The sequence below is a fragment of the Cherax quadricarinatus genome, chromosome 78, assembly GCF_038502225.1.
Source record: "Cherax quadricarinatus isolate ZL_2023a chromosome 78, ASM3850222v1, whole genome shotgun sequence".
Lineage (NCBI taxonomy): Eukaryota > Metazoa > Arthropoda > Malacostraca > Decapoda > Parastacidae > Cherax > Cherax quadricarinatus.
Genome location: NC_091369.1, coordinates 20,263,264 through 20,288,563, shown reverse-complemented (window position 1 = coordinate 20,288,563; position 25,300 = coordinate 20,263,264). Strand labels below are relative to the sequence as shown.

Genomic DNA, 25,300 nt, shown 5'->3' with positions numbered 1-25,300 from the left:
TGCCAGGTCATCGGCATAGCTGAGGAGGAAGGTGCCTCTGGAGAATGGCAGGCACACCAGCTGGTGCATCAGTACATTGAACAGGGTGGGACTAAGCACCCCGCCCTGTGGAGTGCCGTTGTCCAGGGTCTTGAGAGAAGAGGCATGCCCCATGAAGTGTACCCGGGCCCGCCTGTCCTGGAGATAGGAACAAAGCCATGAAAGCAGCCTGCGTTTAACCCCCCTGCAGGCCAAGAGTGAGAGGATGGCAGGTTCACTGGCTAGCTCAAAAGTTTTCTCGAGGTCAAGAAAGACAACAATGTGGGCTTGGGCGTCCGACCCAATGCCGGCCAGTAGAGGGGTAAGGCTTTCGAAAGTGCCCACTCCTCTTGTGAAGCCATAGAGGTGTTTATGAGGAGGGCCAAGCTTCCACCTCAGGCGCTCCAACACCATCCTTTCAGACACCTTCGAGATGCAACTGGTGAGGGAGATGGGTCTCACACTGCCAGGATCCCCAGGCTTAGCAGTCGGAATGATGTCAGCCTCCTTCCATACGACAGGGAGTTTGCCAGCTCGCAAAGTCTGGTTGGCGACCCCCAGGACAGCTGAATGTCCAGAATGACCAGACCGAGTGATCATGCCATAGGTGATACCATCATGCCCCGGTGCAGTGTCCTGATGAGATGTGAAGGCTGCCTGGAGCTCCTGGTCGGTGAAGTCTTCATCCATGACATCCTTAGCCTGGCATGTCGCTTGGATCACCATCATCCTTCTAGGAAGGAGGGTGGCTTGGAGGTCCTGGAGATCCTGAGGCAGTTGAGCCATGGCCGCTCTGGAGGTGAAAAGGTCCACCAGATGTTCTGCCTCTGTTGCGGGGTCTGGGTGCAACCGAGCCACACTGCGACACTGCCCAGTGGCCAAGCGTAACTTGGTCCAAATCTCAGATAAGGTGGAGGAGTAGCTGAAAGAGGCACACCACTCGAACCTTTCAGCCTGCCAGACCCTGTGTGAGACATGGCGTGCATGCTGCACCACTTCCCTGAGCAGACGCATGGACTCAACCATGGGATTACGCCTGTGCACCTTGCGTACAACATTGATGTGGTGGTTCTGCTTCCTGATGTCCTCATTGTAAAACAACCAGTCACGTTTATATGACCCTCCGCCTGTAATCTTAGGTATGGCTGCTTCAGCTGCACATGTGAAGGCCACCTGCAAGCTTTGAGCCGCCTCATCTGGGTCTTCTGGAAGAGGAGACTCTGCCCACCAGCACTCAATGACCTCCTGGAAGCACTGCCAGTCAGCCTTTTTTAGATTCCATCTGGGAGTAGGTGTGGGGAGCAGGCACCGCTGGACCATCAGTGTGGTGACCACTGCAAAGTGATCACTGGTGAGACGGGGGTGGACCTCCCATCTCGCACTCGAGAGCAACCGCCTAGAGATGAGTGTGACGTCCAAGCGGCCAATGTAGTGATGGGTTGGCTCACCATTATTGAGGAGGGCGATCTCAGGGACCTCCTCCAGCACAGCCGCAAGGTGCCTCCCAGCTGCATTGGTAGGAGAGACAGAAGAAAGTATTGGGTGGTGTGCATTGACATCCCCAGCCACAACAAGACCCTCCCGTGGGGCGAGTGCTGCCACCTCTGAAATGTCAAGGGTGTACCAAGAGCTTCTGTAAATATTGTAAACCACGAGAGGTCCATCCGGTAGGTGTAGGGTGACAGCCTGAACCTCTATGCCCTCCCCACAGTTGATGGGGCCATTGGAGATTGAATGAGGAATAGTGGTCCTGACATAGAACGCCGTGCCCCTGTCAATCCCTTCCAGGCGCTGAAGGTAGGCCGAGAATCCCGGGATGCGTGGATGCATTTGATGTGATGAATTGGTAAGTGTCTCCTGGAATAGGAAGACATCAACCTCATCCTGAACTGCAGCTTCAATCACTAAGTGAATTTTCCGCTGCAGCCCGCAAATGTTCCACTGGAGGATCTTCAAGGGCCGAAAAGGTGGCCCTCTGATTCCATCTCTGCCTGGGACTCGTCGTCCGTTGTTGGCGACTCCGGGGCCTCCTCCATCATGGACTGGAAGGACTCCTGGATGATGGCCTGAAGTTCCATTGAGGCCTTCCTGTCCAGTAGGACCACGCCCAGCAGGCGACAGAGGAGTGCTGAGATGACCCCGATGGTTTTCTTCAGTCGATCTGGAAATGAATCGACCATTACCTCTGCAGGCATTGAGCTGGACGACCCGTCGAGTCGGTGCTGGGTCACTGGGTATGTCTGGGTGGCTGTTGACACTGCAGCAGCATAAGCTGGGTGCACCCTGGGCCTGACCTGAGTGGCCATGGGCTTCTGGGTCCCCTGGCAGGGAACCTCTGCCTGACTCTGGCTGCACACAGTAGGGGCCTGCCCTTGGGAAGAGGCCTGCTGGCGGTATGGCAAGGAATGTTGGTGCCCAGCTGGGACCTGCTGGGCAGTGTGCCTGGCCTGTGGCTGTTTTTCCAATTGATTCTGTCTTCTTGGCCACCTTACCATCTGACCCCGTAGTTGACCAAGCTGCTGCAAGCCAGTGCGTGCCCCCTGATGCAACTGCCGGGAGCCCAGTGCCGGGAACTCGCAGGTATTGCCCTCCTGAGGTATCTGGGTAACCGCGGTCGGAGCATATACCGACTGTTGCTGGGTGGTTCCAAGGCTGGGTGGCGTTGGGGCTGTCGGGGCGTTCTGATGATGAACCTGCTGCTAGTGCTGCACCATCACAGGACAGCTCCTGTTCCAGGCATGGTGTCTCTTTGAGCAGTTGGCACATTTGGGCTCCAGCCAAAGGGCTTTGCCAGTTGGCTGTTTGAGGATGGCAATGCAGTCCTTCGAGTCGTGCGCCTTGCTGCACACACCACACTTCTTCTCTCGCTGGCAGGTGGCTGCAATATGATTGAACCCCTGACATTTGAAGCATTGTACTGGGCCCGACAGGTATGGTCGGGTCTTGAATCTTCCCCAGACCCTAAGGTCCAGGCGCGTGGGAAGTGGACCTTTGTGGTGGATCAGCACCTGGCAGGTGGGCACCTTGTCACTGTTGCAGTGAGTTGCTCCACCTTGACAATATTGGGCACTTCCAAAATGGGGTCTAGTGGGAGGGACACAGGGACGTGTAAGAGCACCCCGTTGTACACCTTCTCCGAAGCAACCATTTCCACCATGCTGGGATGGGTTACAACCAGCCCCTTCAAATCCTTGTAAGAATCCTCGTCCTAAGGAATGACCAAAACCTCGTTCCTGAGAGTAAACTCGCAGTGGAACTTGAGGCGGGGTAGACCTTCCAGATACCTTACAAACCCGTAATCTGGAACCTTGAATTTGTTGAAGGCCCTGGTTGCTTGTGCCCGAGCTGAGCGGGAATTCCTGTGTCCACGTGGGGCCAGCCAGTCCTCGTCCACTCTGGAGGCCAGTGCAACTGGTGTAGGGACCTGGGATGGCTCTATCCTTGCCAGTTGTGGAGATACAGCCTCCTGGCTTCCTTCCACAATCCCTATGGCCATCTCCGGGTGCAAGTCTCCTTGGGTAGCGGCTGCCGACGGATCTAGTGGCAGATTGGCAGGTACAATAATCTCTACTGCATCCTTGGCCTTCTTGGTGGGGGGTCCCACCTGCCCCACGTCGTCCTCCAACTCGTCTCCACATTCCAATGAACATTTAGGCCGCTCTCCTGGGTCTGTCATGGTGACTGTAGGTGTGGGGACAGAGCCAGCAGCAGAGCAGCTGCCTGTGACCTCACAGCCGCCCACACTGGGTGTAGAGCTATGAGGCTCAGTGCCCCAGTCAGGGCCCGCAGCCACCCGCACGTGGCTCACTGCCCTGAAACACTGAACACAGTCCAAGGACCACTAGAAACGTCGCCAATCTGTGCGTAAACTAACACAGATATATATTCCAAGCGAACACAACACACTCTGTCCTATGATCTTTCCACACCGGTGTTCCTTATCCAGTCTCGATGATGATCACCTAATGTGTCGAGTTTTTAGCCCTTAGACAGTCCACACATACACCAAGAGGTTCTTACATGCAACAAATAAAAAACATGAGAGATTGTAAGTATGCAATATGAACTTCAAAATGTGCACTAGAAAAATTAATACAAGAAATTAAACACATAGATTTGTGCACTTAATTTGATTAATTTATAAAAAAAAAGAACACCCAATTAGGGACTGAATTGTCGGCCAGAAGAAGGTTACAGGAACCTACTTATTAGCACCCAAAGACTGAGATAAAAGCATGGATTACAAAGGAAAGCAGCACTAATCAACTTAAATGAGTGAACATGCTGAAGCAGAACTCATACATGGTGTTTGTACCATGTAACAACAGTGGTAATTTATTTTAAAGGAAAGCTTATTAAAATTACTTCTAACTTGCGTTGTTGGAATGACAGTCACTAAGGAGACACAGCAACAAACCTCACACTGATACTCAAATTGCACTTCTACGTTAAAACTGTATCAAATTATATAAAAAGAACTCTCTACACATAGTATCACAAAGCCACGTAATTTCCGGGAACACCAATGAGAAAATATGGAGGCATTCTTCTTCAGGATATCAGCAAGAGCAGTCAACTGAATCTTAACACGAAAAAAAACGAAGAAAGTGCCATCTGTTGTCGTGGCCTGAACTCGGTTTTATATATGCACATGGGCACTCTAGAAGGAATTTCCCTCATAACCTCTTCAGTCGCTTCTAGAAGAAATAACCGACTTTGTATACAATTTATGTATAGTAAATTGTGGCAGGGAGGTGGTGAAAGAGAGCATAATGCAAAATTAAGCACTGCATGGGGCCACACTCTGTCAAGAGTGGTGAGTGAAGAGAAAGCAACTGTAAGGGCTAGGTGAGGTGGTCCAACACTTCCTGACAGGAACTGAGTAAGTGTTACCTGGAGAATCACCATCCTTAGGTTCACAAGTGTTTTTGCTTAACCTCAACGGCTTGAAGAGTAAGAAATAAGATGGCTTGCTGTATAGAGAAGGTAGGAACAATTATTTCTCCTAAATATTGCCACTGCCCACGGCGAGGTGGGAGATGGCTACCCACCGTCCTCGTACATGTTTGGCACTGCTGCTGGAACACTTTACTCAATTTAATTGTAATACCCGAGGCTGTTTCCAAAACCATGTGCTCTATCGCTCCTGAGCAAAATCATGGTTGCTTGTCTGAACCTCTCCTTCACGTTGAAGCCCAGATGAATATTGATTTATACACAGAGCAAGAGAACGTGTCATTGCAGTCAGAGGAAGGTGTCAAGGTTACTGAAAAGTAACACATTATCTTTGACATGCCCTTCAGGGCCCTGTGGCCTGGTGGCTGAGATGGTGTCTCCTACTGACGTAAGTAAATGTTTCCAGACGGCTTCTGATTGGCTGCCAGACTATGTATTAGCTCCACCCACGCTCATATGATGCCTAATTGCCTAGTTATTATATTAGAAAAAGTAAGACAAGAAATAGCCCAAAACAAAACGAACAAAAATCTTCAAAATTTACTGGATGTGAGTGAGCATGTTGCAAGCTGCAATGTCACCGTACATGAAATAAACGAATATAATTCATTGTAGGACTGTCGTTGAAAAATTAATTTTTGTACAATTGTATTGCCAGTGAGTTCAGCTATTTTTCTATTCCATTAACTCAATTTTCATAATTTTTCATTTTTTTTTTTGGGGGGGGGCTCGCACACCAAGTGCGTTATGCCTCCCCAAAGCTCTCGCCTCACAAGGCGAGCGTCTGGGTTCGATTCCCAGCGAGGGTAGAAATATGAGCATGTTTTTTTTACACCGGTTGTCCATGCTCCCCATCAGTAAAATGGGCATCTGGGTGTAAGCCAACTTGTGTGGGTCGCATCCTGAGTCATATATTTATTTATTTTTTATTTTTTTTTATTATCACACTGACTGTTGAGAAATGGCATTACCAGTTAAGTTTAAAGACTTATACTTAACTTAAAAGGACAACTCATCGCCTGCACAGCCGCCCCTGCAGACGAGGTCTAGAAGCTGTCGAAACCATCTCAACATGGGCTGTCAAGAAATATAATTTGTAAGATTATAAATTACCCCTAGGGGATGTTATGTCAGCATATTTCATACACTGGTGGCTGACGATGTACGTACTTGATTGGACTCAATGGGGTTTATGATAAGTGACTAACTCACGATTTTATACTCAACTGTGCAGTCAATAGTAGTACATCACGAGTTAGAACACTTACCTGGGTATATGTATCTGACCCGTAATTACGCCGGGATATCCGTTGAGTTGATTGAAGAATAGTGTTCTTTGAAGAATGTCGCACTACACTCTGTTGGATCGCAACACTCGTTGTTACACTGTTCATCAAAAATTGTTCACACAATATCACTAAGAAGTTGATCACACTTCTCTGTAAGTGTTTATCGTGTTTTGTGAGACACTTTGTCCACACTAACACACAGATCAGTGTTCTTTGTTGGTTATCCTGGCGTCAGTGTCACACCTAGTAGAGTCAAAGTTAATCTGGCGACGCCACACCGCCCCAAGCCGTCACTGCCCTAGCACAAAAAAAAGCTGACCTAGTACTCCTTGCTTCCTTGCCACTTCCTCGATGAAGCAAAGCAGAATGTTTGATTCTTGCTGTCTTAAGCATAGACAACAATGTCCACTATTTTTACCATGGTAATAAAGTGGGAGCAGGATTTTCCTTAATTGTCCTGCTAAGTAAGAGATGTACTGTCTCTTATAAAAATACACTTTGCAACACCACTGCAAGGAGCAGAGGTCACTTGACTACGTCGCATAGCATCTGTGATCAATTACTCCCTGTAGCAGTAAACAAGACGCTCGCCCCTTCTGAGAGGGCTTGGCCCCTCAGGGCTGAAAGGGGCAGAAGGGGCTGAAAGGGCTGAAGGGGGCTGATACCCCCCTCCTGGAGAAATTTTCTCCACACTGGGGGGCGGCGGAGGTTCGCTGCAGGTGAACTATTCATCACTTAACATTAATTTGATTTTCTCACTCGCCACCACTGCTGCTTGTCTTTTCTGAACAGCTTTAGTCTGTGCGGTTTCTGGAGAATCACTAATTTTGTTTTCAACACTGTGTAATTCTAACGGCACTAGTTTATTTATTGTCCGCTTATTCACTACACCTTTGTTTAAAACATCAACTGTCCTGATGATTCCATTTGCATCAGGATATATGGTCACAATTTTTCCAAGTGGCCATTGGGACCTCGGACCATCATTGTCAATAATCACTATGTCACCAGGTCTTAAGGACTTATGATTTTCAGGAACACCAGCTCCATAGAAGTGTTCTCTCAATGAGGTGAGATAGTGTTCTCGCCAAATTTTCTCCCAATGTTCAATTTCTTTATTAAGGTGTTTGAATTTACTTCTGAGTTGCTCAGGTTCGAAATAAGTAGGATCCTCTATGATTTCTTTATCATTCATGGGAGGAACAGGTTCGAGCCTTCTGCCATGTAGTAAATGAGATGGACTTAACACTTCTAAATTGTCCAGATCATCGGTAACATAAGTTAAAGGTCTGTTGTTGACTCTATTTTCTATTTCAGTCACAACTGTACAGAATTCTTCTAAGTCGATTCTTTGACGATGAAGAGTCTTCCTTAAACAAAGTTTTACAATGCCGATTATTCTTTCATAAAATCCACCGTGCCATGGAGATTTAGGAGGAATGTATCTCCAACGACAACTGCGTTGATTCATCATCTGTTGTACTTCTGGTTGATCAAAGATCTCGCTTATATTAGCAGCACCAGCAACAAAGTTCGTTGCATTGTCTGAAATCATCAGTCTGGGACATGCCCTTCTGGCTGTAAACCTGAATAATTTGATAAAGGTTTCAGCAGACATGTCAGTGGCTACTTCTAGATGTACTGCTCTAGTCGTAGTACAAGTGAATAAACAGATGTACACCTTGATGGGAACTTTGTCAACTGTTTTTGTTAAAATTATTGGTCCAGTGTAATCTACACCTGTCACCTCAAATGGAGTGATATGACAAACTCTTTCATAGGGATATGGAGGTAGACCTGGATACTGACATACTCGCATATCGTAGTGACGACAAGTAATACAGTCCTTTATTTGTTTTTTCACACTTTGTCGACCTTGAGGTATCCAGTAGGACTGTTGTATATGACAAAGTGCGTCAGCTACCCCACCATGTAACACGTTACTGTGGGCGTTTTTCACAATCAGTTTTGTTAGCCAATGATTCTTGGGGATCAATATTGGATGTATGGCTTCTTTAGGTAGTGAAGAATTATGAATTCTTCCTCGACATCTTGTAATCTTTTCTGACTCCGTGGTGTGGGAGATAATGAGCGTTTGTCTTCAACTTATCTTCGACTATTTCCTCAATGAATTTATTGTCCAACTGTTCTTGTATGATATTATCATAGACAGTCAGTAACTCTGGATTCTTCCTGAGCTCATGTATTTGTGCTTTCATCTGTCCGAAAGCCATGCGATAATTGCAAGGCAGATGTGGTGGATTTAATTTCCATGGTAACCTAACCCAATACTGTCCATCTTTATATTTGACAGTGTCCAAATATTGGTTATAAGTCTGAGACTCTTGTGGGCTTGGTTTATTTACATCAATACCTATCGCATCTAAATCCCACAACTTATCAACAGGTTCATTCATTTCTTCCAGTAATGATAATTTTTGCTGTGGTACATGATCAGCGGTTATTCTTGTAACTAGTACATTTTCCACTGAATCAATATCAGCTTCTTTCCCACTTTGAGAGGGAATGGGACCACATATCATGTGGCCTCCTGCTGTTTTCAGCAAGTGAACATCATGTTTACTTACTATATTTTGCACAAAACAGTGATAATAATCACTTCAAATGATTAAATCAATTGGACTAATTGTGTCCGTCTGTATGTCAGGACAGGCTAACTTGACCTTAGCTGCTTTCAGTGCTGCAACTGTTTCTTTTAATCCCTGGGTCTGCACAGACTTTTGCAAATCATCTACTACCACAGCTTCTACTGTCTTTTTCCTGTTTCCTAGACCAACAGTGATTCTGGATAGGTCATATGTCTGTTTACCAGAATTGTGGAAAAAACCAGCTATATCTAACTGTATTTTCGCATAGGGTTGTTTATTCAGTTTCTGCAACACTGTTCTTCTTATGAAGGACCTTTGTGAGCCTTGATCAAATAGTGTTAGCACATTGGTTTTGTGTAATTTATTAGATAACTGAACTCGAGCTATCGGGAGAGCAGTTGCTTTAAATTTATCTCTCACATTTAATGCTGTTGTTTGTTGACTTCCTGATTCTGTGGAAGTCTTCTGCTGTTCAGCAAAAGTATTTGGGCATAATGCTGTATGATGCATACCCTTGCATTTAAAACACTTCTTCAGTGAGCATTTTCCTCCTTTGTGTTTACCTAAACACTTGATGCACCTTTTTCAGCTGATGAACACGTTGTTTACGTGCCTTCATTGATGTGTATTGAATACAATACTGTGCCCAATGTGTTCCATCACAAAGTACACATTTTGGAGTACGTTTATGCATGACAGTCTGTTTACTGTCTGTTGTATTCACAGCTTGATAAATGCCTATATGGGATTTCACATTATCTGGTTTAGTGGTAGTAGTTATGCTCTTTTTATACTGAGTTGAAGGTTTATTATCCACCAGATATGTGGATTTTTCATCTTGTCTCGTTGCTTGCATGCATGAAACTATTGTGTGTAAACCATTGCTAATTTCCTCACAAGTGAAATAGCGTTTATTGAACATAATATTTAATCATTCAATAGTTTGTGGTGACAACTTATCTTGTACAATACCACTGATAAACCAATCACATTGTCTTAGGTCATATTTAGCACCTAGAGATCTGAGACTATTGTCTAATGTGATTCTAAATGCCTGTAAGTCTGAAAAACAAAGTGTTTTGTGAGACACTTTGTCCACACTAACGCACAGATCAGTGTTCTTTGTTGGTTATCCTGGCGTCAGTGTCACTCGTAGTAGAGTCAAAGTTAATCTGGCAACGCCACACCGCCCCAAGCCATCACTGCCCTAGCACAAAAAAAAGCTGACCTAGTACTCCTTGCTTCCTTGCCACTTCCTCGATGAAGCAAAGCAGAATGTTTGATTCTTGCTGTCTTAAGCATAGACAACAATGTCCACTATTTTTACCATGGTTATAAAGTGGGAGCAGGATTTTCCTTAATTGTCCTGCTAAGTAAGAGATGTACTGTCTCTTATAAAAATACACTTTGCAACACTGCTGCAAGGAGCAGAGGTCACTTGACTACGTCGCATAGCATCTGTGATCAATTAGTCACTGTAGCAGTAAACAAGATGCTTGCCCCTTCTGAGAGGGCTTGGCCCCTCAGAGCTGAAAGGGGCTGAAGGGGCTGAAAGGGCTGAAGGGGGCTGGTACCCCCCTCCTGGAGAAATTTTCTCCACACTGACTAATTCCCACCAAGGCAGGGTGGCCCGAAAAAGAAAAACTTTCACCATCATTCACTCCATCACTGTCTTGCCAGAAGGGTGCTTTACACTACAGTTTTTAAACTGCAACATTAACACCCCTCCTTCAGAGTGCAGGCACTGTACTTCCCATCTCCAGGACTCATGTCCGGCATGCCGGTTTCCCTGAACCCCTTTATAAATGTTACTTTGCTCACACTCCAACAGAACGTCAAATATTAAAAACCATTTGTCTCTATTCACTCCTATCAAACACGCTCACGCACGCCTGCTGGAAGTCCAAGCCCCTCACACACAAAACCTCCTTTACCCCCTCCCTCCAACCTTTCCTAGGCCGACCCCTACCCCGCCTTCCTTCCACTACAGACTGATAGACTCTTGAAGTCATTCTGTTTCGCTCCATTCTCTCTACATGTCCGAACCACCTCAACAACCCTTCCTCAGCGCTCTGGACAACAGTTTTGGTAATCCCGCACCTCCTCCTAACTTCCAAACTACGAATTCTCTGCATTATATTCACACCACACATTGCCCTCAGACATGACATCTCCACTGCCTCAAGCCTTCTCTTCGCTGCAACATTCATCACCCATGCTTCACACCCATATAAGAGTGTTGGTAAAACTATACTCTTATACATTCCCCTCTTTGCCTCCAAGGACAAAGTTCTTTGTCTCCACAGACTCCTAAGTGCACCACTTCCCCTTTTCCCCTCATCAATTCTATGATTCACCTCATCCTTCATACACCAATCCGCTGACACGTCCACTCCCAAATATCTGAATACATTCACCTCCTCCATACTCTCTCCCTCCAATCTGATATCCAATCTTTCATCACCTAATATTTTTGTTATCCTCATAACCTTACTCTTTCCTGAATTCACTTTTAATTTTCTTCTTTTGCACACCCTACCAAATTCATCCACCAATCTCTGCAACTACTCTTCAGAATCTCCCAAGAGCACAGTGTCATCAGCAAAGAGCAACTGTGACAACTCCCACTTTATGTGTGATTCTTTATCTTTTAACTCCACGCCTCTTGTCAAGACCCTTGCATTTACTTCTCGTACAACCCCATATATAAATATATTAAACAACCACGGTGACATCACACATCATTGTCTAAGGCCTACTTTTACTGGGAAATAATTTCCCTCTTTCCTATGTACTCTAACTTGAGCCTCACTATCCTCGTAAAAACTCTTCACTGCTTTCAGTAACCTACCTCCTACACTATACACCTGCAACATCTGCCACATTGCCCCATATCCACCCTGTCATACGCCTTTTCCAAATCCATAAATGCCACAAAGACCTCTTTAGCCTTATCTAAATACTGTTCACTTATATGTTTCACTGTAAACACCTGGTCCACACACCCCCTACCTTTCGTAAAGCCTCCTTGTTCATCTGCTATCCTATTCTCCGTCTTACTCTTAATTCTTTCAATAATAACTCTACCATACACTTTACCAGGTATACTCAATAGACTTATCCCCCTGTAATTTTTGCACTCTCTTTTGTCCCCTTTGCCTTTATACAAAGGAACTATGCATGCTCTCTGCCAATCCCTAGGTACCTTACCCTCTTCCATATATTTATTAAATAATTGCACCAACAACTCCAAAACTATATCCCCACCTGCTTTTAACATTTCTATCTTTATCCCATCAATCCTGGCTGCCTTACCCCCTTTCATTTTACCTACTGCCTCACTAACTTCCCAACACTCACAACTGGCTCTTCCTCACTCCTTCAAGATGTTATTCCTCCTTGCCCTATACACGAAATCACAGCTTCCATATCTTCATAAACATTTAACAATTCCTCAAAATATTCCCTCCATCTTCCCAATACCTCTAACTTTCCATTTAATAACTCTCCTCTCCTATTTTTAACTGACAAATCCATTTGTTCTCTAGGCTTCCTTAACTTGTTAATCTCACTCCAAAACTTTTTCTTATTTTCAACAAAAATTTGTTGATAACATCTCACCCACTCTCTCATTTGCTCTCTTTTTACATTGCTTCACCACTCTCTTAACCTCTCTCTTTTCCTCCATATACTCTTCGCTCCTTGCATCACTTCTACTTTGCAAAAACTTCTCATATGCTAACTTTTTCTTCCTTACTACTCTCTTTACATCATTATTCCACCAGTCGCTCCTCTTTCCTCTTGCACCCACTTTCCTGTAACCACAAACTTCTGCTGAACACTCCAACACTACATTTTTAAACCTACCCCATACCTCTTCGACCCCATTGCCTATGCTCTCATTAGCCCATCTATCCTCCAATAGCTTTTTATATCTTACCATAACTGCCTTCTCTTTTAGTTTATAAACCTTCACCTCTCTCTTCCCTGATGCTTCTATTCTCCTTGTATCCCATCTACCTTTTACTCTCAGCTACAACTAAAAAGTGATCTGATATATCTGTGGCCCCTCTATAAACATGTACATCCTGAAGTCTACTCAACAGTCTTTTATCTACCAATACATAATCCAACAAACTACTGTCATTTCGCCCTACATCATATCTTGTATACTTATTTATCCTCTTTTTCTTAAAATATGTATTACCTATAACTAAACCCCTTTCTGTACAAAGTTCAATCAAAGGGCTCCCATTATCATTTACACCTGGCACCCTAAACTTACCTTCCACACCCTCTCTAAAAGTTTCTCCTACTTTAGCATTCAGGTCCCCTACCATAATTACTCTCTCACTTGGTACAAAGGTTCCTTAACATTCACTTAACATCTCCCAAAATCTCTCTCTCTCCTCTGCATTCCTCTCTTCTCCAGGTGCATACACGCTTATTATGACCCACTTCTCGCATCCAACCTTTACTTTAATCCACATAATTCTTGCATTAACACATTCATATTCTCTTTTCTCCTTCCATAACTGATCATTCAACATTACTGCTACCCCTTCCTTTGCTCTAACTCTCTCAGATATTCCAGATTAATCCCATTTATTTCCCCCCACCGAAACTCCCCTACCCCTTTCAGCTTTGTTTCGCTTAGGGCCAGGACATCCATCTTCTTTTCATTCATAACTTCAGCAATCATCTGTTTCTTGTCATCCGCACTACATCCACGCACATTCAAGCATCCCAGTTTTATAAAGTTTTTCTTCTCTTTTATAGTAAATGTCTACAGGAGAAGGGGTTACTAGCCCATTGCTCCTGGCATTTTAGTCGCCTGATACGACACGCATATATTTATATGTTTATATATATACGTCGCGCAGGGAAGTCACGCATGTTTGAGCTACGCCAATTTCGAGTGTATCTGTGGTCCCAGGGGGGACAGAGTGTCGAAAATAAGTGTATGAAAACCTAAAGTGCATATGTTTCTAAACCCACAGAAGGGAAGCAACATTGTCCATAGAAGAGGAAAAATTTTGTTTTTATTTTGCTATGTGTAGAGTGCCAGACTCAGTATAACGGTTGTTATAGAGGGTGCCATGTAGGAAATGATTTGTGACTAGCAGTGAACGTAGATCAGTTAGGGGAAATTAAAAAGATCAGGGATTAGCATAAACTCAGAGAGCTGAAAAGTTAAGAAATGGAAAAGGATTATTGCTAAAACCACGGAAGAATATAAGATTTTATTTTATTAACACACTGGCCGATTCCCACCAAGGCAGGGTGGCCCGAAAATGAAAAACTTTCACCATCATTCACTCCATCACTGTCTTGCCAAAAGGGTGCTTTACACTACAGTTTTTAAACTGCAACATTAACACCCCTCCTTCAGAGTGCAGGCACTGTACTTCCCATCTCCAGGACTCAAGTCCGGCCTGCCGGTTTCCCTGAACCCCTTCATAAATGTTACTTTGCTCACACTCCAACAGCACGTCAAGTATTAAAAACCATTTGTCTCCATTCACTCCTATCAAACACGCCCACGCATACCTGCTGGAAGTCCAAGCCCCTCGCACACAAAACCTCCTTTACCCCCCCCCTTCAACCTTCCCTAGGCCGACCCCTACCCCGCCTTCCTTCCACTACAGACTGATACACTCTTGAAGTCATTCTGTTTCGCTCCATTCTCTCTACATGTCCGAACCACCTCAACATCCCTTCCTAAGCCCTCTGGACAGCAGTTTTGGTAATCCCGCACCTCCTCCTAACTTCCAAACTACGAATTCTCTGCATTATATTCACACCACACATTGCCCTCAGATATGACATCTCCACTGCCTCCAGGCTTCTCCTCGCTGGAACATTCATCACCCATGCTTCACACCCATATAAGAGCATTGGTAAAACTATACTCTCATACATTCCCCTCTTTGCCTCCAAGGACAAAGTTCTTTGTCTCCACAGACTCCTAAGTGCACCACTCACCCTTTTCCCCTCATCAATTCAATGATTCACCTCATCTTTCATAGACCCATCCGCTGACACGTCCACTCCCAAATATCTGAATATATTCACCTCCCCCATACTCTCTCCCTCCAATCTGATATCCAGCCTTTCATCACCTAATCTTTTTGTTATCCTCATAACCTTACTCTTTCCTGTATTCAATTTTAATTTTCTTCTTTTGCATACCCTACCAAATACATCCACCAACCTCTGCAAGTTCTCTTCAGAATCTCCCAAGAGCACAGTGTCATCAGCAAAGAGCAACTGTGACAACTCCCACTTTATGTGTGATTCTTTATCTTTTAACTCCACGCCTATTGCCAAGACCCTCGCATTTACTTCTCTTACAACCCCATCTATAACAACCACGGTGACATCAAACTTCCTTGTCTGATGCCTACTTTTACTGGGAAATAATCTCTCTCTTTCCTACATACTCTAACTTAAGCCTCACTATCCTCGTAAAAACTCTTCACTGCTTTCAGTAACCTACCTCCTACACCATACACCTGCAACATCTGCCACATTGCCCCCCTATCCACCCTGTCATACGCCTTTTCCAAATCAATAAATGCCACAAAAACCCCTTTAGCCTTATCTAAATACTGTTCACTTATATGTTTCACTGTAAACACCTGGTCCACACACCCCCTACCTTTCCTAAAGCCTCCTTGTTCATCTGCTATCCTATTCTCCGTCTTACTCTTAATTCTTTCAATTATAACTATACCATACACTTTACCAGGTATACTCAACAGACTTATCCCCCTATAATTTTTGCACTCTCTTTTGTCCCCTTTGCCTTTATACAAAGGAACTATGCATGCTCTCTGCCAATCCCTAGGTACCTTACCCTCTTCGATACATTTATTAAATAATTGCACCAACAACTCCAAAACTATATCCCCACCTGCTTTTAACATTTCTATCTTTATCCCATCAATCCTGGCTGCCTTACCCCCTTTCATTTTACCTACTGCCTCACTAACTTCCCAACACTCACAACTGGCTCTTCCTCACTCCTTCAAGATGTTATTCCTCCTTGCCCTATACACGAAATCACAGCTTCCATATCTTCATAAACATTTAACAATTCCTCAAAATATTCCCTCCATCTTCCCAATACCTCTAACTTTCCATTTAATAACTCTCCTCTCCTATTTTTAACTGACAAATCCATTTGTTCTCTAGGCTTCCTTAACTTGTTAATCTCACTCCAAAACTTTTTCTTATTTTCAACAAAAATTTGTTGATAACATCTCACCCACTCTCTCATTTGCTCTCTTTTTACATTGCCTCACCACTCTCTTAACCTCTCTCTTTTCCTCCATATACTCTTCGCTCCTTGCATCACATCTACTTTGCAAAAACTTCTCATATGCTAACTTTTTCTTCCTTACTACTCTCTTTACATCATTATTCCACCAGTCGCTCCTCTTTCCTCTTGCACCCACTTTCCTGTAACCACAAACTTCTGCTGAACACTCCAACACTACATTTTTAAACCTACCCCATACCTCTTCGACCCCATTGCCTATGCTCTCATTAGCCCATCTATCCTCCAATAGCTTTTTATATCTTACCATAACTGCCTTCTCTTTTAGTTTATAAACCTTCACCTCTCTCTTCCCTGATGCTTCTATTCTCCTTGTATCCCATCTACCTTTTACTCTCAGCTACAACTAAAAAGTGATCTGATATATCTGTGGCCCCTCTATAAACATGTACATCCTGAAGTCTACTCAACAGTCTTTTATCTACCAATCCGTAATCCAGCAAACTACTGTCATTTCGCCCTACATCATATCTTGTATACTTATTTATCCTCTTTTTCTTAAAATATGCATTAGCTATAACTAAAACCCCTTTCTATACAAAATTCAATCAAAGGGCTCCCATTATCATTTACACCTGGCACCCCAAACTTACCTACCACACCCTCTCTAAAAGTTTCTCCTACTTTAGCATTCAGGTCCCCTACCACAATTACTCTCTCACTTGGTACAAAGGTTCCTTAACATTCACTTAACATCTCCCAAAATCTCTCTCTCTCCTCTGCATTCCTCTCTTCTCCAGGTGCATACACGCTTATTATGACCCACTTTTCGCATCCAACCTTCGCTTTAATCCACATAATTCTTGAATTTACACATTCATATTCTCTTTTCTCCTTCCATAACTGATCCTTCAACATTACTTCTACCCCTTCCTTAGCTCTAACTCTCTCAGATACTCCAGATTTAATCCAATTAATTTCCCCCCACCGAAACTCCCCGACCCCCTTCAGCTTTGTTTCGCTTAGGGCCAGGACATCCAACTTCTTTTCGTTCATAACATCAGCAATCATCTGTTTCTTGTCATCTGCACTGCATCCACGCACATTCAAGCATCCCAGTTTAATAAGTTTTTCTTCTTCTCTTTTTTAGTAAATGTCTACAGGAGAAGAGGTTCCTAGCCCATCGCTCCCGGCATTTTAGTCGCCACATACGACACGCAGACACGCATGGCTTATTGAGGAAAGATTCTGTTCAACCTCCCCATGGACAATAGAAGAAATAAAGAAGAACAAGAGCTATTTAGAAAAAGGAGAAAAACCTAGATGTATGTATATATATATATATGCATGTGCATGCCTGTGAAGTGTGACCAAATATAAGATATTATTATTAATAAAAGAGAGGAGGGCAGGCTACGAACTAGGCCTACAGATGATACCAAACAGTGAAATGTAAACTATCGTACAGGTGTTATAAGGAAGGAAAAGGTTTTGAATAAGCAGTGATATAGTGTACTGAATTGTGGATGAGAGTAATCCTTTTAAATCCTTTTGAATCCGAGTGCTAGTGTAAGCTATGGTGTAATTAGTCCATACAAAGGAGAATCTTGAAGAAACGTTTCCTCAATAAAGATTCCCAAGAGTTGCACATGTGTCTAATTTAACAACGTGTCGGTTCTCTGAACCATTGATCTAAGATCCTGTCAGACACTGCAACTTCTTGTGATCTTAATGCTTGGGAATTCTTCGCTTGCCTAACCCTTGGGCACGACCTACTTCCACATTGAACAAATGTGACACCACCTACGACTGCTGCACCTCTCCTGCCTACGGTTTATAAGCTCCTTCTCCGCACTTATGCCGTATTCTATTCAAGATTGATGGACTGACCACATCGACTCATTCCTGAGGGACAGATTACCTCATTCTTCTCCTGTTATGGTGTAATTACATGGGAACAAACTGTGCAAGTTGATGCGCACCCCACTTATCCCCTCACCTCTTCCCTTGCCGACCCCCCACCTTCATTTCCCAACAAGCGGGAGTGGTTCCCCCCTGATGGAACCCATACCCCAGACCGACCTCATCGCCCCTGCTGGCACCCATACCAGAGACCCACCTCATCGCCCCTGCTGGCCCCCTATACCATGGACCCACCTCATCACCCCTGCTGGCACCCATACCATGGACCCGCCTCATCGCCCCTGCTGGCATCCATACCACAGACACACCACATCGCCCCTGCTGGCACCCATACCTCGGACCCACCTCATCATCAAACCAAACAAACTGGAGACATGGGGATACAAACTGGACGAGTATTAGGCCATAGTAGAAGTAATAAAATGAGAGATAGTGGATCGATGTGCAGGGAAACAGTGAACATGCAGTGATTAAATAGTGGAAAAGGATAAACCACCACCAAATCCTCTAACCACCCTTCCCCTCCGACACCCCAACCAACGGGGATGGTCCTTCCCCTGGCACTCATACCCCTGACCACCAAACTACTCTTCGTCACCGAAACCCAGCCACCACCATTACATATAACTGCCCAGGGCAAGAGAAACAGCAGTGATCATGACAGAAATAAGATGATGTGGGATGTATGATATATGATGTCATACATCATATTTTTTTTATGTGTAATAAGTCCCCATACTAATTACATCCCACATATCCATGCATTGACCAGATAACACCACACCTGAGTGTAGAGCTGAAAGGTTAAGTGAAGCCCAGGATAAGATGAATAGCAGTGATTATGATAGGAATCAGATGCTGTAGGATGTACGATATATGATGTTATACAACATAAATGTTTTTAAAGTGTAATAAGTCTCCATACTAATTAAATCCCACATACCCATGCATTAACCTATAACACCCACACCTGAGTGCAGAGCTGAAAGGTAAAGTGAATATCTGGTTCTTGTGGTACCCAGTTGTAAATAGGATACAGGCAGGATGGCAGTACAGTATACCTGTGGAACATGTGAAAAGGCTCATGGGGAAAAATCTAGAATCATATGCAACCTTTGCTTTTCAAAACATCATGTTATTTGTGCAAGAATAAACACTGCAACCAAAAATGACATCTGTCTAGATGGGTGTTTCTGAATCTGCAACAGAGATGTGGAACTATGGACAGATATCAGGAAAGCTCCCAGGAGGTTAATAAACAAAAAACACGAAAAAAAGGAGGAACTATTGAATAGCCTACCTGGAATATATAGAGCATGTGAAGATAGGAGAGGAGTAGAGTCTAACACACACAATGCCCAGTCAACAACAGCTGACCCAAAAATAAGCAGATACCCACTGGCAAAAACACAGGAAACAAAAACAACAGCTAACTCAGTTCCCAGCCCTAGGGCTGACCCAGACCCAGCCCCCAGCCATTGTGAAAATCTGGATTCAGTTAAAGATTACTAAACAGCCACCAACGCCATAGCCCCTAGTACAGATGTAGTAGAGGAGCCCTCCTCTGGGGTAGACTCTTCTGCAACCATTACAGTCATAGCCCCTAGTACAGATGTAGTAGAGGAGCCCTCCTCTGGGGTAGACTCTTCTGCAACCATTACAGTCATAGCCTCTAGTACAGATGTAGTAGGGGAGTCCTCTTCCAGGAAAAATGTCAGTGCCATGACAGTAGATGGTGGTGTCTCCGGTTTGGCTATGGAGGACTGTAGTGCAGCTCTAGGGCCTGCACATATTAGGAACACATCCAGCACAAATTGTACCCAGCCAAAAACAAAATGATGCAAATTTTATGTTTGGGGTATCTGTAAACACGGAATATCAGGGAAAACGAATGGGGCATGCAACTTTGAGCATCCCAAAAAATGCCGTGGTCTCATGTCTAAGGGAGTGTGTCGTTCTACCTTTTGCAAATACTTCCACCCTGAGATGTGTCAGTCTTCAGCCCTTGAAAAACAATGTTACAGTACCAATTGCATTGCAATTGCATACCATCTAAAAGAGACCATGAGGCACACACCCCATACAACACATCACAGTAGCTATTGTAGCTATGACAACACCCCAAGTGCTTTTTAGTGGTAGGAAACGAAGAGAGGAAATGGAAAGAAATAACCAAAATAGTCCACCACATTGGAGCCTTGTTAGACTGGAGGCACAGCCAGTGGCGCCTTCGGACTCACAGCTACTGATGACAACAACAAAATCCCTCCAACAAACATGCAACACAACCTCATTTATATTTGCTAATATACAGGGCCTTAAGCCATCCACAAACAACAAAATACCTTTCATTAGTGGACTTCTAAGGGAGTCAAATGCACTGTTTGCAGCTTTCGCAGAGACCCACGCAAAAGATTACTTTGACAGATGCGACAGAAAGAACAGGCAACAAGGGGGGGTTGGCCTGTATAGCAAAGAGTCTCTAATTTGTTAAATTAGACACATGTGCAACTCTTGGGTTTCTTTATTGAGGAAACGTTTCGCCACACAGTGGCTTCATCATTCCATACAGAGGATAAACTTGAAGAACAGGAGGAGAATTAGGTAATCAGTCCCTCAGCCTTGAGTCGATGTGGTCAGTCCATCAATCTTGAACAGAATACGGCATAGGAGCAGAGAAGCAGCTTATAAACCGTATGGCAGGAGAGGTGCAGCAGTCGTAGTTGGTGTCACATTTGTCCAATGTGGAAGTAGGTCGTGCCCAAGGGTTAGGCAAGCGAAAAATTCCCAAGTATTAAGATCCCAAGAAGTTGCAGTGTCTGACAGGATTGTAGATGAATGTATGGACTGATGAAGCCACTGTGTGGCGATACGTTTCCTCATTAAAGATACCCAAGAGTTGCACATATGTCTAATTTAACAACATGTCGGTTCTTTGAACCACTCATCTACAGTCTCTAATTTGCACAGAGATACTGAACGCCACAAATGATGTAGTTGAAGTTCTGACAATAAAAATCGAGAACCAAAACTTAGCCATTGTACTTGTATATAAGCCACCGGATGCAACTTCCCAACAGTTCAAAGAACAACTGTCAAAAATTGGCTCCTGTCTGGAAAACTTTCCAGCCCCATCAAATAATGAACACCTAGTGACTTGTACTCACTAGAGTGCAGGCGAGAGAGATATATTTTAATCTACACCGGGAAGATTCTGGAGGAACTGGTCCCTAATATGCACACAGCGATCACTCCATACGAAAGCAAAAGACTTGGCAGCCGATGCAACTTACCCCAAGTGAAAAGTAGGGGCGTCACTGGTACACTACGAGAAAATGCAATAAGTGTCTGGGGCCAAAGACTGTTCAACAGCCTCCCACCAGCAATAAGGAGCATTACGGGAAAACTCCTGGTTGTCTACAAGAGGGAGCTGGACATATACAAAAAGACAGTGCCGGATCAGCCGGGCTGTGGTTTATACATTGGATTGCATGCGGCCAGCAGTAACAGCCTAGTTGATCAGGCCCTGATCTACCGGGAGGCCTGGTCGTGGACCGGGCCGCGTGGGCGTTGATCCCCGGAATGCCCTCCAGGTAAACTCCAGGTAGACCTAATTTGTCCGAAATGCTCAACATAACAAGGGGCTTTCTATCTAGTATCATGTCATTGATGTCAGCTATGGTCTGTATACTTTGTACATGTACTGGTAATAACGAAGATATTTTTAAATTATATTAGTATATGAGAGTGAGAAATAAACATATAGGAAAAAAAAGAGGTTGGTAGGTAATGTGAAGATCTGTCATGATGAAGGAGTTTAGTGGATCCTGAAGATTGAGACATGTAAGCAACGTATGCGAATCTTTATTAATAAACGTTTCGCCACACAATGGCTTCTTCAGTCCAATACAAAACACAGAAGGGTTAGAAGATACACAAATAACCCGCACATAGAAGAGAGGAGCTTATGATGATGTTTTAGTCCGACTTGGACCTGCACATATTATTATTATTATTATTATTATTATTATTATTATAATCAAGGGGAAGCGCTAAACCCGTATGATTATACAGCGCCTGGGGGGATGTGGAAGGCATTCAGGCTTAATTCGGGGAACTGGAGCACAGATCCAATTCCCTAAATCAAGAGCCCCTCACCAACGTCAAGGAACCTTCCCCGAGGGGACCCACTCATAGAAGAACTCTCTTATAAGTGCGGGTTATTTGTGTATTGTTCCAGTCACGGTATTGTGCCTGTTTTTGTTATTTAGGGGTTAGAAGATTAGGAGTTTGAGGTAATCAGTCCCTCAGCCTGGAATTGATGTGTTTAGTCCATTACTCTTGTAGAAAGTAGAGCATATGGTCGGAGAAATGGCTTATAGATTGTTGACTGATGAGAAAGCAGGAGGAGACGGCATCACATTGGAACCATCCCCTAGTGTAAGTAGGTCTTCGTCCAAAGATTGGACAAGCCATTTACAACATGTGTCAGACACTGTAACATCATGGGAACTTGATACTAGGAATTCTTCAATACTTGTCCCATCTTCGGACGAAGACTTACTTACCCTAGTGGATGGTCCAACTGTGATCCCACCTCCTCCTGCTTCCACTCCCCTGACTACAATATATAAGCCCTTTCTCTGACCGTATGTTGTACTTTCTACAAGAGTGATGGACTGATCACATCTACTCCAGGCTGAGGGACTGTTTACCTCAAACTCCTAATCTTCTAACCCCTCTGTGCTTTGTATTGAACTGAAGTAGCCACTGAGTGGCGAAACGTCTTCTTGATAAAGATTCCCATATGCTACTTAAGTGTCTCAATCTTCACATATTGATGGAACCTACACAGTGACCAAGGTTGTTCTTGGTGGAGATTAGAGATGTTATGTCATTTGTAGCAGTGATTTACAACTCTGTATTAAGCAACAAGGTAGTATTGCTTTGTTTAAAGTAAAGTTCTATATTTCATTCGTGTTGCAATTATCTTTTCAAAACACTGAAGGTAGACTCTTGCGTGTGATGTTGTCTTCTTCCAAGTAAATATGACTTCTAATTTTAGCAGGATAAGAACAATCTGAGCTTAGGAAGCTAAGCAATGCTTTAACATGTACAGAAATCGAGTGACAACATTCATTGGGATGAAAGCTGCATTACATGCAAGCCAAAAAACAAAAAAAAAACAAAAAAAATCCCTGAACGAAAAGTATTTTAATAAGCTCTCAAAGATACTGAACCAAATACTATTATTTCAGGTGCACAAATCAAGATTTAATTGACTAAATTTAGTTATGGGATTCAGACAAGTTTAATTGAAATATGTGTTATGATTCCTTCTCTTCAGAATTTGCCTTCATTTGCGTCCTTCTATTGCCGGGAAAGTGAAGTAAACAACTTGATTCAAGCAATAAAGAAAACAAACAAACTTATGAAGCAAGAAGACTTAACATTATACTCTCTTCCCCACTACCTAGAAGAACCACTACAGATGCTGACTCAAGAAATGAAAACCTGCATAAACATTGACAGATTTAACTCCTTCATCTACCAGCCTCACTTGGATACTGATCCCCTCAGGTAGGTGGTATAACATTACCTATGAAGTGTTTCACCCTCAGGTAGGTGGTATAGCATTACCTATGACGTGTTCCACCCTCAGGTAGGTGGTATAACATTACCTATGAAGTGTTTCACCCTCAGGTAGGTGGTATAGCATTACCTATGAAGTGTTTCACCCTCAGGTAGGTGGTATAGCATTACCTATGACGTGTTCCACCCTCAGGTAGGTGGTATAACATTACCTATGAAGTGTTTCACCCTCAGGTAGGTGGTATAGCATTACCTATGAAGTGTTTCACCCTCAGGTAGGTGGTATAACATTACCTATGAAGTGTTTCACCCTCAGGTAGGTGGTATAACATTATCTATGAAGTGTTTAATCCTCAGGTAGGTGGTATAACATTACCTATGAAGTGTTTCACCCTCAGGTAGGTGGTATAACATTACCTATGACGTGTTTCACCCTCAGGTAGGTGGTATAACATTACCTATGAAGTGTTTCACCCTCAGGTAGGTGGTATAACATTACCTATGAAGTGTTTCACCCTCAGGTAGGTGGTATAACATTACCTATGACGTGTTTCACCCTCAGGTAGGTGGTATAACATTACCTATGAAGTGTTTCACCCTCAGATAGGTGGTATAACATTACCTATGAAGTGTTTCACCCTCAGGTAGGTGATATAACATTACCTATGAAGTGTTTCACCCTCAGGTAGGTGGTATAACATTACCTATGAAATGTTTCACCCTCAGATAGGTGGTATAACATTACCTATGAAGTGTTTCACCCTCAGGTAGGTGGTATAACATTACCTATGAAGTGCTTCACCCTCAAGTAGGTGGTATAACATTACCTATGACGTGCTTCACCCTCAGGTAGGTGGTATAACATTACCTATGACGTGTTTCACCCTCAGGTAGGTGGTATAACATTACCTATGAAGTGTTTCACCCTCAGGTAGGTGGTATAACATTATCTATGAAGTGTTTCACCCTCAGGTAGGTGGTATAACATTACCTATGAAGTGTTTCACCCTCAGGTAGGTGGTATAACATTATCTATGAAGTGTTTCACCCTCAGGTACGTGGTATAACATTACCTATGAAGTGCTTCACCCTCAGGTAGGTGGTATAACATTACCTATGAAGTTTTTTCACCTTCATCTCCATGGTGACGATGCATGTTTGAACATAAGAAAGAAGAATGTGTCAACAACAATCACTAATTTCAACTTTGAGTGAAGGAAGAAGTGAAGGTGAAGGTAGAGTTGTATGCCAGTTACTAACTCTACCTTCACCGAGGACACAAACTAAACCTCACTTATAATAAAAAATACTATATACATAAATCTACAGGATATTTAGGGAAACAACCCATGATTACCTAAGACAAAATCAGCAGATGATTAGGTATCTTCGATGAGAAATATTTAAGTAGTTTCCAGAATATTTGTTTCTTTTTATTTTTTTTATTTTATTTTTTCGAGTTATAAACGAAATAGAACTTTTCTTTTTATTTTGCTTATAACACGAGAACATTTCAGCCAATCGGTTTCAGACATTGGAATCAGGGAACAGTTGACATGAGCTGCTGCATTAAGACAAAACTTGTAAGACAGATTGCCAGCATCCTGGAATGTCTCTGATAACATCTAAAA

The 25,300-nt window shown here is 43.5% G+C and overlaps 1 long non-coding RNA gene across 1 annotated transcript in view; it reads left to right on the top strand.

The window, feature by feature from the left end:
* The window catches only part of LOC128701488 (uncharacterized), an 81,508-nt gene extending 57,851 nt beyond the window's left edge, over window positions 1-23,657 (top strand). Inside the window, exon 2 of the long non-coding RNA XR_011394196.1 lies at window positions 23,425-23,657. This is a non-coding gene — a long non-coding RNA (uncharacterized lncRNA). The remainder of the gene's footprint in view (window positions 1-23,424) is intronic.
* Window positions 23,658-25,300: the final 1,643 nt, after the last annotated feature.